Below are 16,336 nucleotides of genomic sequence, written 5' to 3'. Positions count from 1 at the left end.
CAATTCCTTATCCCCAAACTTCAAAGTAAGTGTCCCGTCATTCATGTCTACCACTGCTTGTGCAGTGGCTAGAAATGGCCTCCCTTGTATGAGGGGGACTTCAGTGTCTTCTTCCATATCTAGTATGAGAAAGTCGGCCGGGTAGACGAAATTGTCGACTTTGACCAATAGATTTTCAGCGACACCTTGCGGGTATTTGACGGATCTGTCGGCAAGTTGTATACTCATCTTGGTAGGGCTTGTTTTTCCCAGGCCGAGTCGTTTGAACATTGATGCAGGCATGAGGTTAATGCTAGCCCCAAGGTCGGCTAGTGCATTACGAACGGGGGATTCCCCGATTGAGCAAGGAATCGTGAAGCTTCCAGGATCAATCTTCTTTTGTGGGAGTTTGTTGAGTAGAAGGGCGGAGCATTCTTCGCCTAAGTTAACTAATTGCAATGATTCAATTTTCCTTTTATGAGTGAGGAAGTCCCTCATGAATTTTGAGTGTTTAGGCATTTGAGTTAGGACTTCGATCAATGGAATATTAACATGCAATTGTTTTAGTAAATTTTTGAATTTTGCGAATTGCTCATTGGTCTTTTGGCGAATTAGCCTACCGGGGTATGGAACCGGAGGAGCCTTGGTAGGCTCTTGAATTGGAGGAGAAGCCTTCTCTTGTTGGGGCGGTGTTGTGCTTCCCTCAGTTGGCGGTGGTGGAGCCTCTTCGGAACCCACGGTACGATTTCTCAATGTTATGAGATGGACTTGTGCTTTTGGGTTTGTTTCGGTATTACTTGGTAACGCGCCTTGTGGTCTCTCGGAGAAATTTTGAGCTAATTGATTTATTTGTTTTTCAATGTTTTGTATACTAGCTTGTTGATTTCTAAAATTCGATTCCAACTGTTGAAATCGATCCGAGTTTTTCTTTTCAGTATCGGAGATGAGGCGAGATACACTATCTTCAAGCCTTTCTCGTCCACCTTGTTGTTGAGAGAAATTTTGTGACTCGTTTCTTGGTTGTTGAAAGTTTGTTCGTTGGTTTAGGTTTTGTTGGTTACTACTATTGTCGGGTTCTCTCCAACCAAGGTTAGGGTGGTTACGCCATCCTTGGTTGTAGGTACCCGTTGGAGGACCCGACGGCCTAGGTCTGTTATCAATGTAGTTTACCGACTCTGGTTGATCATTTGTTTCTTTCATACAACTCCAACTTTCATGTGGCCCACCACACCCTTCACAAGCCATAACCGAGACCGTTTTTGTCATTTCTAACTTTTTGATTTTTGAAGAAAGGGCCTCGATTTGGGCTTGTAAAAAAGTGCTTTCATCAACCTTATGGGTGCCTGGGGCAATAGATTTATTGCCTCGGGGAGTGTGCCACTGAAAATTGGTTTGAGCAATTTCCTCAATTTGATTGTATATTTCATGTGGGCGGCGATTACCTAAAAGTCCCCCGGAGCTAGAGTCAAGTGTTTGTCTTGTGTGTGGCAACAACCCATTGTAGAAAGTGGATACTTGTTGCCATACCGCAAGACCGTGATGAGGACACTTTCGCAATAGCTCCTTGAACCTTTCCCAAGTTTCATATAAGGATTCCCCATCCTCTTGTGAATATGTATTAATTTCAGTCATTAATTTAGCCGTTTTAGCGGGAGGGAAATACTTATAAAGAAACTTTTGGGCTAGTTCATCCCAGGTATTTACCGAGCCAACTGGGAGGGCGTTGAGCCAAGCCTTTGCTCAGTCCTTTAATGAAAATGGAAACATCCGAAGGCGGATGGCGTAGTTTGATGCTCTGGAAGGTATCACATATTTCTAAGAAATTAGTAATATGTAGATGGGGATCCTCGTCCGCAAGCCCATGGAAGGTTGCGGAGTTTTGAAGCATCTGTATCAAATGTGGCCGAAGTTCGAAGTTGTTAGCTTCGACATTCTGGGCATTGATAGCGGCACCGAGATTACCCACGGTGGGTCGTAGGTAATCCATGAGGGCACGTTGGTCTGCCATTAGAAGTGGGTCCCCCGAAACTTTCTCTTGGTTTTTAGCTTTAAGTCTTTTTCTGAGTAAGTGTTCGGGTTCTTCTAGAGGTTCTTTTATGTCTCTACTAGAACTGGAGCTCATACACTACGTAGAAAGTTCAGATGTGATGTCTGGGTTCCAAGTCCTGCAATAAAAACAGAAAAGAATGTTGGTCAGAAAGTTCACCACGGCCCCATGCTCAGTGAACACGGCCCGTGGTCGGAGATACAGTGATTGTTTTCCGGATCCCTGTTACTGGGAAGTTGGACACGGCCCCGTGTTGCACCGACACAGCCCCATGCTCAGCTCTTTGTAACTCGGAAAATAAAAACTGCCAGTGACACTGCTGGGCACGGCCCGTGTCCGACCAGGCACGGCCCGTGCTGAGCTCTGCAGAAGCTGGAAAATTTAAGAAAATCCTTAAAAAGTTAAGATAAAAAAATGATTAGGCCGCTGATTCCTAACTTTCTTAAAATCCTTGTGTCCCCGGCAGCGGCGCCAAAAACTTGATGTGCGTGAAGTGTGTTATATTTTTAGGTATATATGTTAAGCCTTTTTTACACTTTTTAGCCAAGTTTTAAATTTATAAACACGATATTCACTAACACTAAACACACATATGGGCAAGTGCACCCATCGTGGACGTAGTATAGTGTTGGTAAGATACCGAGGTCGTCCAAGGACACAAGAGCATTTAGTACCGGTTTATCCTCAACGTCTAATCAAATCAAAATGTTAGAAAAAGGTTTTTAAACTAGAAAATTTAAACTAACTAAAATGCTGAAAAGTAAAATAAAAGTAAAAACAGATAGACAAGATGAATCACTTGGATCCGACTCGTGTGTAGTGTAACCTTTGATTATTTTCACACTTTTGCACTTGTATAAGAGATTATCTTAGTTATTGTAGTAGGCCCCTATTTTGAAGGCGACGTTACTCTCAACCCAGTAGTTTGAGTCAGCAAGGATACAATCCTATAGGGTCGGATTATTGAAAGATAATTAATTAAGTTATTAATGCATAATGTGGTAGGCCCCTCTTTTGAAGGCGACGTTACCCTCGGCTAAGTAGTCTGAATCAGCAAGGATACAGTCCTAAGTAGCCGGGTTAAAATTTTAATAGTAGTTTAACTTATGAGGGGGTTAAAGAGTTTGGACCCCCGCCATCCAATACCGTTGGGCATTGAAGGAGGTCCTACTAAATTTGACTCAGTTCCTTTGTAGGATCTATACACTGAACAATGGCAAGACTCTTACCAAACCGTTCCCTTAACCCCCGACCAGGTAGCCAACATACCTCCATATAGACCGTGGAGATATGAATGGTGAAAATCTTTTATTTTATTTAGACAGTAAAATAATTCCAAGACACCACGGACAAACGATAAGGAAGAATAACCTTCAACATAAGAAACTAGTAATTAAAGCCATTAATACAAAACCAATTAAAAAGTGCAAAAGATTAAAAATAAAAAGTATTACACTAAACACTTGTCTTCACCAAGTGATGTAAGAGACTTAGGCAAACATGGCCTTTGATTGTCAAGAACTCTTACGATCAATCTTGGATCCCGAAACGACTCACACACTCTATGATGGACAATGGATGATGGTGGTGGATGATGGTGTTGTGATGGTGGTGGGTGGTGGGTGAAGTGTGAGAGAGGTGGTGTGCCAAGGGATAAGTTGCAAGAGCTCTAAGCACTCCTATTTATAGGCTGAACAGAAGCTCGGGCACGGCCCCGTGTCCATTGGGCACGGCCCCGTGTCCATCCTCCTCTCTTTCTTCATTAAATGCAGTTTGTCTGCATTAGTTGACCACGCCCCCGTGTCCGCTGAGCACGACCCCGTGTGCAGAAGCATATCTGTACTATCAAGATTTGCCTGGATTTCGGGAATCTTATAGTTGACCACGGCCCCGTGTCCGCTGAGCACGGCCCCGTGGTGGGCGATGGAAGCTTCTACAACTTTGTCTTTTCTGCTGACACTTGGGCACGCCCCCGTGCTCACTGAGCACGGGGCGTGTTCAGTCTTCTGTCTTCTTGTTTTGCTTGGGGAGATGCTGTCGGTAGGTCGGGCATGCCACGCTTGCTCCTTTTCTTGTATTTATGTTAGATTTAGCTGCCTTTTTGCTTCTTTTGTTTATTTGAGTTCATTTAATCCTGAAAATACAAAACGAAGACAAAAGCACACTTTTCCAACATTAGTACTAAAAAAGGGTTAGTTTTATGCCACAATTGATGTAATTTATATGTTGCATTTTGTGTACATCAATTTCGGTGGTAATTGGGACACTTACCTGCCGTTAGTCGAATTCTCGTATAATAACAGTTATCATTCCAGCATTCAAATGGCACCATTGGAGGCTTTATACAGAAGAAGATGTCGATCGCCTATTGTATGGCATGAGATCGGTCACTCGTAATTAACCGGTCCTGAGCTATTGCAAGAAACGACTGACAAAGTCCTCCAAATGTGAGACAACTTGTTGAAAGCTCGAAGTCGACAGTAAGTTACGCCGATAGACGACGCAAGCCCCTTGAATTTGACGTTGGCGACTACGTACTCCTAAAGGTATCACCTTGGAAGGGTGTGGTCAGATTCGGCAAGAAAGGAAAACTGGCGCCTCGATATGTTGGACCTTTTAAGATTCTGGAAAGGATCGGAAAAGTCGCCTACAGACTCGAACTACCGGAGGAACTTAGTAATGTTCACCCGACTTTCCATGTGTCGAACCTCCGAAAGTGCCTGGCTGAGCATGATTTAATTGTACCTCTTGATGACCTTCAAATAAACGAAACACTACACTTCGTGGAGAAGCCTGTCAAGATCATGGAACGCCAAACCAAGCAGCTCAGACGCTCGTGCATTCCTATTGTGAAGGTCCGATGGGAAGGCAAACGAGGCGCAGAGTTCACTTGGGAACTCGAAAGCGACATGAAGGCGAAGTACCCGCAGTTGTTTGTTACGGCTTTGGCCTAATTTCGGGACGAAATTCCCTCAACTAGGGGAGGCTGTAACACCCCGTGTTTCGGAGTCAAAGTCAAAATCAAGATTAAAGTCAAAGGAAGAAAAGATTGCTAATTGCGACCTGTCTCTCCTCGCTCAATTCCTGTTTTGACTTCTTTGACTCGTAGATTAGTCTAATTTATTTTTGCTTTAGTTGTATTATGTGGAGTATCTATTAATAATCGCATAGTAATCGCTATTTATCGCATGTTTAATCGCTATCGCAATCGCACTCGCAACTCCAATTACGTATTTTGGTCATTGTTATACGTGTGTGTGTGCTTTATGCGTTACTTGTGCATGTTTACTTATGTTATGTGTGGTAATCAATCGAAATGCAATCGAACTCAATCGCAATCGAAACGGTATGATAATTGGTGGAGAAGAGATAGTACGAGATATGAGTAGTTGGGATTAAAAGTAATTTGACTAGGAAACTCTCTCGCATCGCAACACTCGCAAATCAAAATCGAAACAGCAAAACTCGTCGCACCGAACACTCGAACCAAGCAACTGATCGATCAGGCAACCAGCCGATCGACCAGCTGTTCGCTCGGACTGTCGTCTGATCGGACAGGCTGTCCGATCAAGCTGCCTGGCCGAACGACCAGCCTCTTTCCTCTTTGGGTAACCCTATAAATACCCCATGTCACTTTCAAACTTTCTACTTTTGGAAACTGACGTCCGACCAGCTCGTTCTCCCCACTTTTCTTCAGATTTCTCATAATTTCGGTAAGATCTTGTCCTAAATCTTGTACTTCCTTAATCTACACGAACTCCTACACCTTTCTATCTTTTGAATCTTAACTTTTAACCGTGAAATCATCAAGATTCAAGGTGTTCTAGCATGACGTCATCATGTGTTCTTGAAGAACTTCATGTTTTGGCTTCAATCCACCAAGAACAACTTAGATCTAACCGATTTCCACATAAACAAATAAAGATCTTTCATAGATCTAAACATATTCACAAGAAAAAGGATTGAAAGATGGTTTTCAAACTTTCTTTTAACTCTTTTACACTTAATGCACTAAAGACCGATAGAATCGGAGCTCGTGGCGACTTACTACTCATTCTTGTGGTTGTGTTGGTTCAAGATCAGTATTCTATCCACGAGATTATCGATTCCGGGTTAACCAAGAACCATCGTCTTGAACCAATGGACTGACTGAACTCGGGTGGTTCCTGTTCAGTCGGGTCACTAACGCTTAGGATGGGGTTCTGTTGGTTAGCACGTTATCAAAACGTCTCGATAAAACGACAAACATCGAAACAACCAAGTGTAAGACGAACAGGACGACTAGGACGGGGTGCCGTCCGATCAGGCTGCTGTCCGAACGGACAGCCAATCCGCACGACTGGGCAATCCAAACGACTTGCATCGTGGGCCCCACACTTAACCATTTTTGCCAACATTTGAAGTCTGAGTGTTGAACGAATTTTTGTCATATCGGACTACCATCCGATCGAAATGCCATTCGAATCATGAGACATTTGAACTTCCACACTTAAAAAAATTTCAACATGTTCAATGCACAAAGGATGCCACCCGAACGAACCACCGTCCGCTCGAGTGACAACCTGTTGTGAACTTATTCTCACTAAAGTGTTCAACCAATCGGGTTGACGTCCGATCGAACGACCTGAAGGGTAGAGATGCTTCTATGTTTTCACAATGCTACAACAAAAACTTCAAAAGACAAGCCATCATACACAAACACATCTTTCCCAAAGGAAGAAACAATCCACTCGAACGGTCATCCGACCGGACGACTGTCCGAACAGGATTACCACTCGCACGATTGTTTGTCCGAACGGACTATCACTCGCACGACTGTCCGTCTGAGCAGACTACCAACCGCACGACTGGCTGTCCGATCGGATTACCATCCGATCGAACTGCTGTCCGACCCACTTGTACTTTGCATCGTTTTACGCGTCACTTATCGTTATGCTATCGATCTGTTCAGGCTAACCCAACTCTATAGCGCTCCCTTCAATCCATCAACCGTTGTGAGTATACTGGATCCCTTTTTGCTTTACGCACTTTTGGGTGTTACATACGTTACTTATACAAAATCACATCGAACACACTACGCAATACTTTTATCGCTAACCGATAACGCATGTATACGTGACTAAATGAATGCTTGTTTGTTATGTTTACACATGGAATGTTGTCTACCTGCCTTAGCAACGGTAGTACTATTAGTTTGGACTCAGCACCCGTTCACTTGAGGGTTGTTAAGGACAATTACCTACATGGCTCACTGTGGTGAGTGTATCGCGAACTGCCTTGGGCAGTCAACCCGCAGTCATTGGTATCGATAGGTTCATGTCGATAACTAACATGCCTCATTTCACTCTGTGTACGTGCTGGTTATGTGTAACGCTTTCGAACTCTATATGTTATTATCAAACTTGTATGCTCGCCTTTACACTATGTGTATTGACTTTACTTTAATGTATGTGACAGGTGCTTAAGTTGCTAGGACGCTTAGGTGCATGGTGATGAAATCGAGGATAGGGAAGGTCTAGAAACAATAAACAATTGTCTGTAATAAAAATCTAAGTTGTCAGAACAGAACAATTTGCCTAGATCTTTTATGTAATAATTGTATTATCTTATATGACATGGTATGGGACGTGTTGCTTTAAATATTTGGTAAATATAGTTGTTATGGAAACTTCTGGACAATCTGTTTCGCTCAGTGCCGCACCCCGATGTTTCCGCCATCAGTTGGGGTGTGACATAAGGTATTATAAACCATATTATACGAGATCCTTCACTTGTTTGGTTTATAAACCTCATTCTATCCGATCTCCCGTTTAAAGTCTCGATACACTAACATATAGTTATCCGATACATTAGGAACCACTTGAGCTTTGTTTACACAAGACATATACACAATCCAAGTGAGTACATAGCTCCCCTCTTGATGTTCAAAATATGGTCTAATAAAAACTAACCTAATCTAGACACCCTAGTTTTAAATTTATAAACTAAGACTCTCTAATGCTAGACCACTGACAGGCAAGTGTACCTATTGTACGTAGTAAAGCCTAATGAAGTCCGAGTATCGAACCCACAAGACACTAGCGACGCTAATTAGACTCTGACTCAACTAATTACTTAATTTATTTAATTTGTGTTTTTGGGATTTTTCTAATTCTACTAAAGCGAGTAAACAAGAGAACAGAGCAAGCAAGAAAGATGGTGAAGTGACGAGAAGTAGACAATGATGAGAAAGAACAACCTAGGCGTCGAATCCCTATGACCAACCCATGACCTCTAGTCCTGACCAATCGCTAAAGCTCCGAATCTACCCAGAAAACCTCCCGCTAAGGATGATCAACCAAAATAGAAGATGGAACAGAGTGATGAAGTGCTAAATTGGAAACGACTCGAGCTATCGACACCGAATCCCACGAATGTCAGATTAATAACAACTATGGTGCTAAAATCATCCGGTCATGAAGCTAAACCTGCTAAATAATTGAAAACCTAGGAAACCCTAAACGCGAATAAGTAGCCGGATCTGAGCTATCGGCCACCCAAACTACCAAACAACGTCTAGCTAATAACCTAGCAATTCTGACTCGTCGCTAGAGTTGCCAGAAAAGGATGCACACTGTCAAAAACATGTATCAAGAACAATTTTACCCAAACCAACCATTTTTATTATCCTGGAAGTTTGATGATTACAACAAATACTGAGAAAGAATAGAACAAAAACTCACTCACAAACTCTCAACTCTCACACACTAGGATTATTAACACGACAATCCTTACAGAACACCGAATCTCACATGGAAATCTCATATTCAAGATGAATCTAAGATATGAAACCCTAGGTATTTTAGAGAGAGAAAACAGAGAATTGAATTATAACTGAGAAAGAAAATATGACTGCAATCACCAAATGAAACCTTAAGTCTTCGCTTATACACTGTAGCCATAAAACACTGATGTCCAAAGCTGTTATAACTGACGAAAGCCCAACAATCTCTTTTATCAAGCCCAACTGCCCTTTGTCTTTTACTTGTCAAGCCCATTAGCGAGTTCAGCCCATCAGCGACCAATGTTTGTTATGAACATGAAACAAAAAAAATATAAGCTGCAAACAGTATTAAACTGGGAATAATAAGAGTTATATACATATTTTAACACCCCCCCCCCCAGTTTAATATTTAAACGGGTCAAACATATACCTGACTGATGATTATTTTGTTGTATTAACACCCTTTTTTTATACAAGCCCATGTAGACAGCAGCCTAGTCTAGCCATGTAGATATCAGTCCAGTCCACTCCAGTTTATATGAGTCCATTGCCTTAGCGCATATTTTCAAAAAAATTATGCTGGCGTGAACTGCTGCTTAATTTTTTTTTTCAAAAAACCTTTTTTCATTTTTGTATTTTATAGTAAAAGTGATGATATGGCCTCTTTACTTACAAGTAAAGTTTTAACAAAACTACAAGTTAGCTTCATATGCCAATCATTAGAATATCTACACAGAATCTTCTTGGCATAATCATTATGGGTGTTTTAACTACAACCATTCAGGAACTAAAAGGAAATCGGACTCATGACAGATAGCGTCATGAGCCCACCCGAGGAACTTTGCCCAGCAGAAGAGGTGTGGGATGCTGAATCACAGTTAAGAAACAGAATGACTATGATATCGTCATGAATGCATCTTCTCATCGCGGGTCCAAAACCTTTGTATAAACCGCCAAATCCCTCAAGTCTTAACAATCTTTTTTTAAAAACATCGATCGAACCCGAATATTCGGGTTCTTATAATCATCAATTTGGATCACACTCTTGATAACATCCGTAGGGTAAACTGAAGCCCAAGACGCACCTCCAGCTAAACCTTCGGCTATGATCAATGAACCATGGCCTAGACCAGATGTGTCGGTCCCACCGGCAAAATGCTGTTTCAGGGCTTCGTAGACACCGAACATGGCTGCATTTCCCGGGACTTCACAGGTCATTGTGGGAAATAGTCCCTTGAACAGGCCTCTCGCACCTCCTTCTGACCTCCAGACTTGCTTGGTGACGTCTAATAGACTGTTGTACTTCACTTCGGCGGTTACTGCTCCATCGGCTAGTGCACTTTGGGCCTGCATTCTGCACTTGATTAACTCAGTTGGGGTGGCCAAGATGGCTATCGCAAATCCAGCACCGGCTCCAGCAGCCACCTGCTGGTTCACGGTGAGGAGTGCATCAGGTTCAGACCGCAAAAGCGCTTCCATTTGACTTCTAACTGTGAATAGAACAGCGTTCAAGGCTGCCACAGTGGCAAGTGGGGCCCTTCAGCTGCTAGCGTTTGTTTAACCGCATCTATTGCGCCAGAATATCTAGGGAGTTGACCTGTTAGTGGGGTCAGTTGACTTTGGAGTTCGACTTTGATAGTGAAAGGGTGTCCGACGATCAACTGTGCGGCCCCTCCTATTGTTCCTGCAGTTAAGTCCTTTGCTACTTCTGCTATCTCTGCAGAAAATCAAACGAATCCAACAGAGAACAGCAAGCAAACACTTATTGCAAACCCTCAAAGAATCCAATCTGATATTGAATTCATCATCCACTAATGTTAATTTGAGTTAGTGATCATCAAATTATTGTGAAAAAGTCTAAAAGTTATTGGTTCCGCTTTCAATATCGGTTTAGTGAACGGTTCAGATTGTATAAACTTCGCCGGTAACGGGGATCTATTGAAATCGAACCGCTTCGGATATGCATCACCAATAGACCTAGAAATCTGGATAAGACCCCTCATGCGCCATATATTTTGCTTAAAACCAACGATGTTGAGATCATTTGAAAACAATGCTATTAGATCCTCCCTAACGGATCCATCGTTTGCATTGTGATCCTGTGAAAGTCAGACAGGCATAAATGCTTTTTCAGTTTTATCAACTTGTTTCCCTAGTACTGCCTTTGAGTCTCCAGCATTTGCAACGTGCAACATTCAGTTGCATAAAATTCCAGCCAAACAACAAGAGCCAACAGAGGCTATTTTTGGATTTGTTTGCCATTCTCTTTCAACTGACACCAGAAATTCTTCAGCGGTATTAAAAAACACTTGGCGTATAACCTCCTCTGGCATTCCTCCATTTTCTTATGCGCATGTTTTCAGATTCTCAAACAAACGATCTTTGATAAACCATGCAGTTTCAGGACCAGCATGACCATCATACATTCCAACGAACATTCCTCGAGGGCCATTCCTATCCATGTTCAAACTCCCAGATTCTAGATGACACTGATCCTCCGACACAGCATTTGCCTGAATCATAGCGATCGAAAACACACCCTCGTCTCTAGTCCACCACAATCCCTCGACACGCGCAGCGGGACACCACTTTTGACCTCTAACAGTATCATCGTCATCTTCCACGGCAGGTTTCTTCCCACAACTAACAACTTTCTTCCCGTAACCAACAAGTTTTTTCATCTTGTCAAAAACCTAGAGTTTCAACCCAGATCTCTCGATTTCAAACTAACTTTTATTCAAGACATGTCCTTTAAAACAATCATCAATTATAGAAAAACATGTCAAAAAACAAATTTAAAGAACAACAAGTCAGAAAACACAATCTGACTAACACAAAATCACAAGATTTTGGATATATCTGATTGAAACCAACAGATCAAATAAGGAATCACACAATTCTAGATATGATCAAAAACAATCTTCTTAAACAATGTTTATTTCAAATATATCTTTAATCAACCAATGAACTTTAGATTCCCTGTTGACAAAGAATGCACAAAAAATTCCACATGACACACCAAAAAACTTTGAATGCATCACTGACAAGTACAATTATACAACATATTAGAATAATAAAATATCATATGATTGCATAACAGAATCAGATAACCATCTGATAACATATAAATTCAAATGACTATAAAATTCAGAACCAAGTCTAAAAAACAATACTTGTGAAGAACTTAAAACAAATTTTACTTGATAAAAAAACTTTTACAACTTTACAAAATGCATATCCATAAAATACTTGTAAAGAACTTAAAGATTAATTTTAATCAATCAAAACCTTTTACAACTTCACAACTTCTGAACCACATAATACGAATCATAAGATTCAAAACCAAGTCTGAAAAACAATAATTACACAACTCTAAATCAGACAACAGTTACAGCCTAAGCAAATTCTGATAATCCACAAAATTACATGATTTTGTTAGTGCATACATCTGTCGACTTCGTCTTGTATCGAGTCTTACACTAGATATGTTAGATCGAGTCACGTAGTTCAGGAAAATAGAGTTTTAGAGTTGATTTCCCACGAAATGTTGATTTCCCACGAAATGAACATTGCACTTTCGTGGGGAATTAGAAACTCTATAAATAGGCTAGTGATCATGTCATTTGGTGGGGAATCAGGATATTGTACCGAAGTGTTGCTGGTATTTCTTGTAACTGTAATCTCTGTCAATTCAATATACAAGAAGGTTAAAGTGATATTCAAGCTGTTTCGAGTCTATACGTCTATTTCCGCCTTTCGTATAGTCTAAGAACTCTTCTGAACGACTCGGTTCGATCCTACAGATTTTAAGACCAGAAAATATCTCTTACACAAGAGACAACACAAGGCTATAACATCATTCAAGAAACAACACTACGATCTAACAGGACTAGACTCAACAACACGAAGAATCTACAAACGACCCTAGACCAGTGTGAAAAAAAACAAGCATCACCTAGACCAGTGAACTAACCTCACTATGACCGGCGATGAAGTCTCAAAGAGACGAATAAGAACCAAATAAGACCACCAACACAATGATCCTACACAAATCTCACCACGGTCGAACTAAAAGCATGAAGAATCCAAGACTAGTGAGATAAAAAAAACATGAACAATCATCCTCATGAACAAACACTAATTATCATTAAGATAACAAAACTTCTAACCTAACGATTACCACAGATTCAACATGAATCGATAACCTAGATTTAGAATAGTGAATACGCTCGAGAACAACAGAGATCATAACGATCTGAAGAGAAACAATAACACCTCTCAGAACTAAGAATCCATACACACTCTACAATCACCGATTATTAACACAACAATCCATGCTAGTAATCCAGATTTCAAACAGATTCAACACAAATCTGATTCACAAGATCTAAGTACAACAACTATGTAGATGTGTAGAACTCTCGAGAGAAAGCCACTCAAAAGAAAACAAGTGTTCAATTGAACTTATTCATGAAATTCTTACAATTTCTTTATATCATAAAGCTAGACTTTCTACATTTTAAAAACACAACTTTTCTTTAGTGATCATCCACCAAAAAATTAAAACAAAACAAATCAGTTTACAAGATCAAATCAGACCTAAAAAGACCATTTAAAACACCCAACAAAAAATACACAAGGGGTCAGATAGTAGGATCGCCACTGTAATGGTGCCTACCCAAGTATTAACACAGGAGCCAAACACAACCAGAAAAGACAATAGACAGATACAACACAAGAATACCCACAATCAAGGCAACAAATCATTAAATATGCAACAGAGTGTACCCTCTCTGTGTCCCAATCAACAAACCAGCCCAACTACTCCGGAAACAATAATGCCTAATGCAAGAACAAAATTAAAAAGTTAAAGAAAAGAATAACACGACCTGATGCGTATAATCCAAGCAATCAGTCTTGTAGCCTTCACTTAGGGCTACAAGTTTCTGATAGAAGAAACAACACCAAAGAATCTGTTGATTTGCCCTGTAATCTTCGTGGATTACATAGACCAACGAGAATCCCTTTGAAAAACTTCAACAGCAACAAACCCTAATATTAGGGTTTCTGTTCCTCACACAGGCACGGACTCCAATGGTCATGGGGTTGAAGACAAAAATATTGGTGAGATTAAACACAAAAGCAGCCACCAAAAAACCCTAACTGATACTTCTCAACAGTTGATGAAGACTTCCACGGATGTGTATACCCAAAACACCCTACCGACACCGCACAACATATGCCGACCATCATAAAGTATGCCGGAAACATTTTGTTTTGAAGATTCTCAAACTGATGTCTCGGCAGATTCTTGAACATGATGATGCCACCGATGAAGGTGACCCAGAGGGTTACACCCCAAGCGACGGAGAAACATAAGAGGTGTGCGAGTTTGACGAAGGTTATGATCTTTGCGGAATTTGATCCGAAGGTTTCCGGTGAAAAGATGACTCCGATCGCAGGGGTAGTAACCGAACAAGAACAGAGCACTAGGTGCTTAGGGATGGCAATGGGGCGGGTTCGGGTCGGGTATTGGTAATCCCATACCCATACCCAGTTGTAAAATCGTGCCCCATACCCGGCCCAATACCCATCGGGTATTTGTCGGGTAATTACCCGTCGGGTATCGGGTATACCCATTAGTTTGTTAAAAGATATACGTTGGGATTTCCAAATACATTTATTTACTATTATAATTATTAGATAGTTTTATTTATACAACTATTATAAACAAAAAACTGTACATTACATACACATAAGTTATATCATAAATTAATAATAACTTTATAATACTTATACACTTACATGTATATACTTCACAACATATAAAATATAAATACTATTATCAAATACATATACAAAAAGAAAATTTTTTTTTTCATATACTAAAATAAATCACTAACAGATAAATGTTAATGAAAAATAAAAATATAAATAAAAAATTCGGGTATATAATCGAGTATATAGTTCGGGTAAATGGGTATGTGGTTTCGGGTAATCGGGTCGGGTATCACCTAATCCCATACCCGACCCATACCCGCGAAATTTTTGAAACTAATCCCATGCCCGGCCCAATACCCGTCGGGTATCGGGTATACCAGTCCAATTTGTGTCGGGTTTCGGGTATACTCGTCGGGCTCGGGTATTTTTGCCATCCCTATAGGTGTTGCTATGGGGGTTTCAAACTTGTGTGGTGAGAATAAAAGATCTGCTAGCAAGGGTTTCAAATCTGTAAACCCTAGATCACAAGGTAATAAATTAACACAACGGAAGAACAGGAGAATCATTCTCTATCACAGACCAGAGCCTTGGGGCTCTGATACCATGTTAAAAACATGTATCAAGAACAATTTTACCCAAACCAACCATTTTTATTATCCTGAAAGTTTGATGATTACAACAAATACTGAGAAAGAATAGAACAAAAACTCACTCACAAACTCTCAACTCTCACACACTAGGATTATCAACACGACAATCCTTACAGAACACCGAATCTCACACGGAAATCTCAGATTCAAGATGAATCTAAGATATGAAACCCTAGGTATTTTAGAGAGAGAAAACAGAGAATTGAATGATAACTGAGAAAGAAAATATGACTGCATTCACTAAATGAAACCCTAAGTCTTCGCTTATACACTGCAGCCATAAAACACTGATGTCCGAAGTTGTTATAACTGACCAAAGCCCAACAATCTCTTTTATCAAGCCCAGCTGCCCTTTGTCTTTTACTTGTCAACATAGTCACCTAATTCGCGGTTCGCTCCGGTTCGGGTACGCGGTTCGGGTTCGCAATTCGCTAGTTGGGACGAATTCGGTTCGAAAGGGGGTAGGTTCATTTCGGTACGGTCCGGTACGGTTCGGTTCGGTGTACCATTCCGTTCCGTTCGGTATACACAAATTAAAACAAAAATTACTAATTTTATAAATCCAAATAAGTAAACATCTTGAAAAGTTTTAGGTTAAATTTGAAAAGGTAAAAATATAGAGATTTGAGGATGAAATATGTAACTTAATAAAAAAGCTTTAGGTTAATATTTATAATAACATAAACATAAAGGATGAAATATGTAAATAAAAGAGGTTTTAGGTTAAAAGAGATGAAAGAAACGCAGCCTCCAACTCCATCTTCTCTTCCATTTTCACTAGGGTTCATCATTATCACAGGTAAGGTTTAATTTTTTCATCTTCATCACCATTCGCTGAATTGATGAACATGATGCGCTGAATTGAGCGAATTAGGTGACTATGGTACTGGCGTCGTATCTAACCCTAATACGTATTGACCCTTAAAATTCGCTATTATTGCAAACGGAATTCAGTGAATTGGTGCAGGTAATTCGCAGAATTGAATGGAATGAAACGCTGAATTCATGGAGTGAATTCACGAATTCGAACCGTATTATACGAAAACGAATTCCGTATGGTACGAAACGTACCAATACGAAATTCGCCACTTTTCTAGCGAATTAGGTGACTATGCTTGTCAAGCCCATTAGCGAGTTCAGCCCATCAGCGACCAATGTTTTGTTATGAACATGAAA

At 40.5% G+C, this 16,336-nt stretch overlaps 1 non-coding gene and 1 pseudogene across 1 annotated transcript; one reads left to right on the top strand and one right to left on the bottom strand.

Annotated features, from left to right (window-relative positions):
• The first annotated feature begins 1,510 nt into the window (after nt 1–1,510).
• LOC118486889 lies at nt 1,511–1,617 on the top strand. The gene has a single exon (XR_004880055.1). It is a non-coding gene; the product is annotated as a small nucleolar RNA R71 (small nucleolar RNA).
• A 7,959-nt stretch (nt 1,618–9,576) lies between these two features.
• On the bottom strand, nt 9,577–11,470 carry LOC110906979 (annotated as a pseudogene).
• Nucleotides 11,471–16,336: the final 4,866 nt, after the last annotated feature.

This window comes from Helianthus annuus, chromosome 14, assembly GCF_002127325.2.
Source record: "Helianthus annuus cultivar XRQ/B chromosome 14, HanXRQr2.0-SUNRISE, whole genome shotgun sequence".
Classification (NCBI taxonomy): domain Eukaryota; kingdom Viridiplantae; phylum Streptophyta; class Magnoliopsida; order Asterales; family Asteraceae; genus Helianthus; species Helianthus annuus.
The sequence above is the reverse complement of the archived record's forward strand: the minus strand, read 5'-3'. Positions and strand labels throughout refer to the sequence as shown.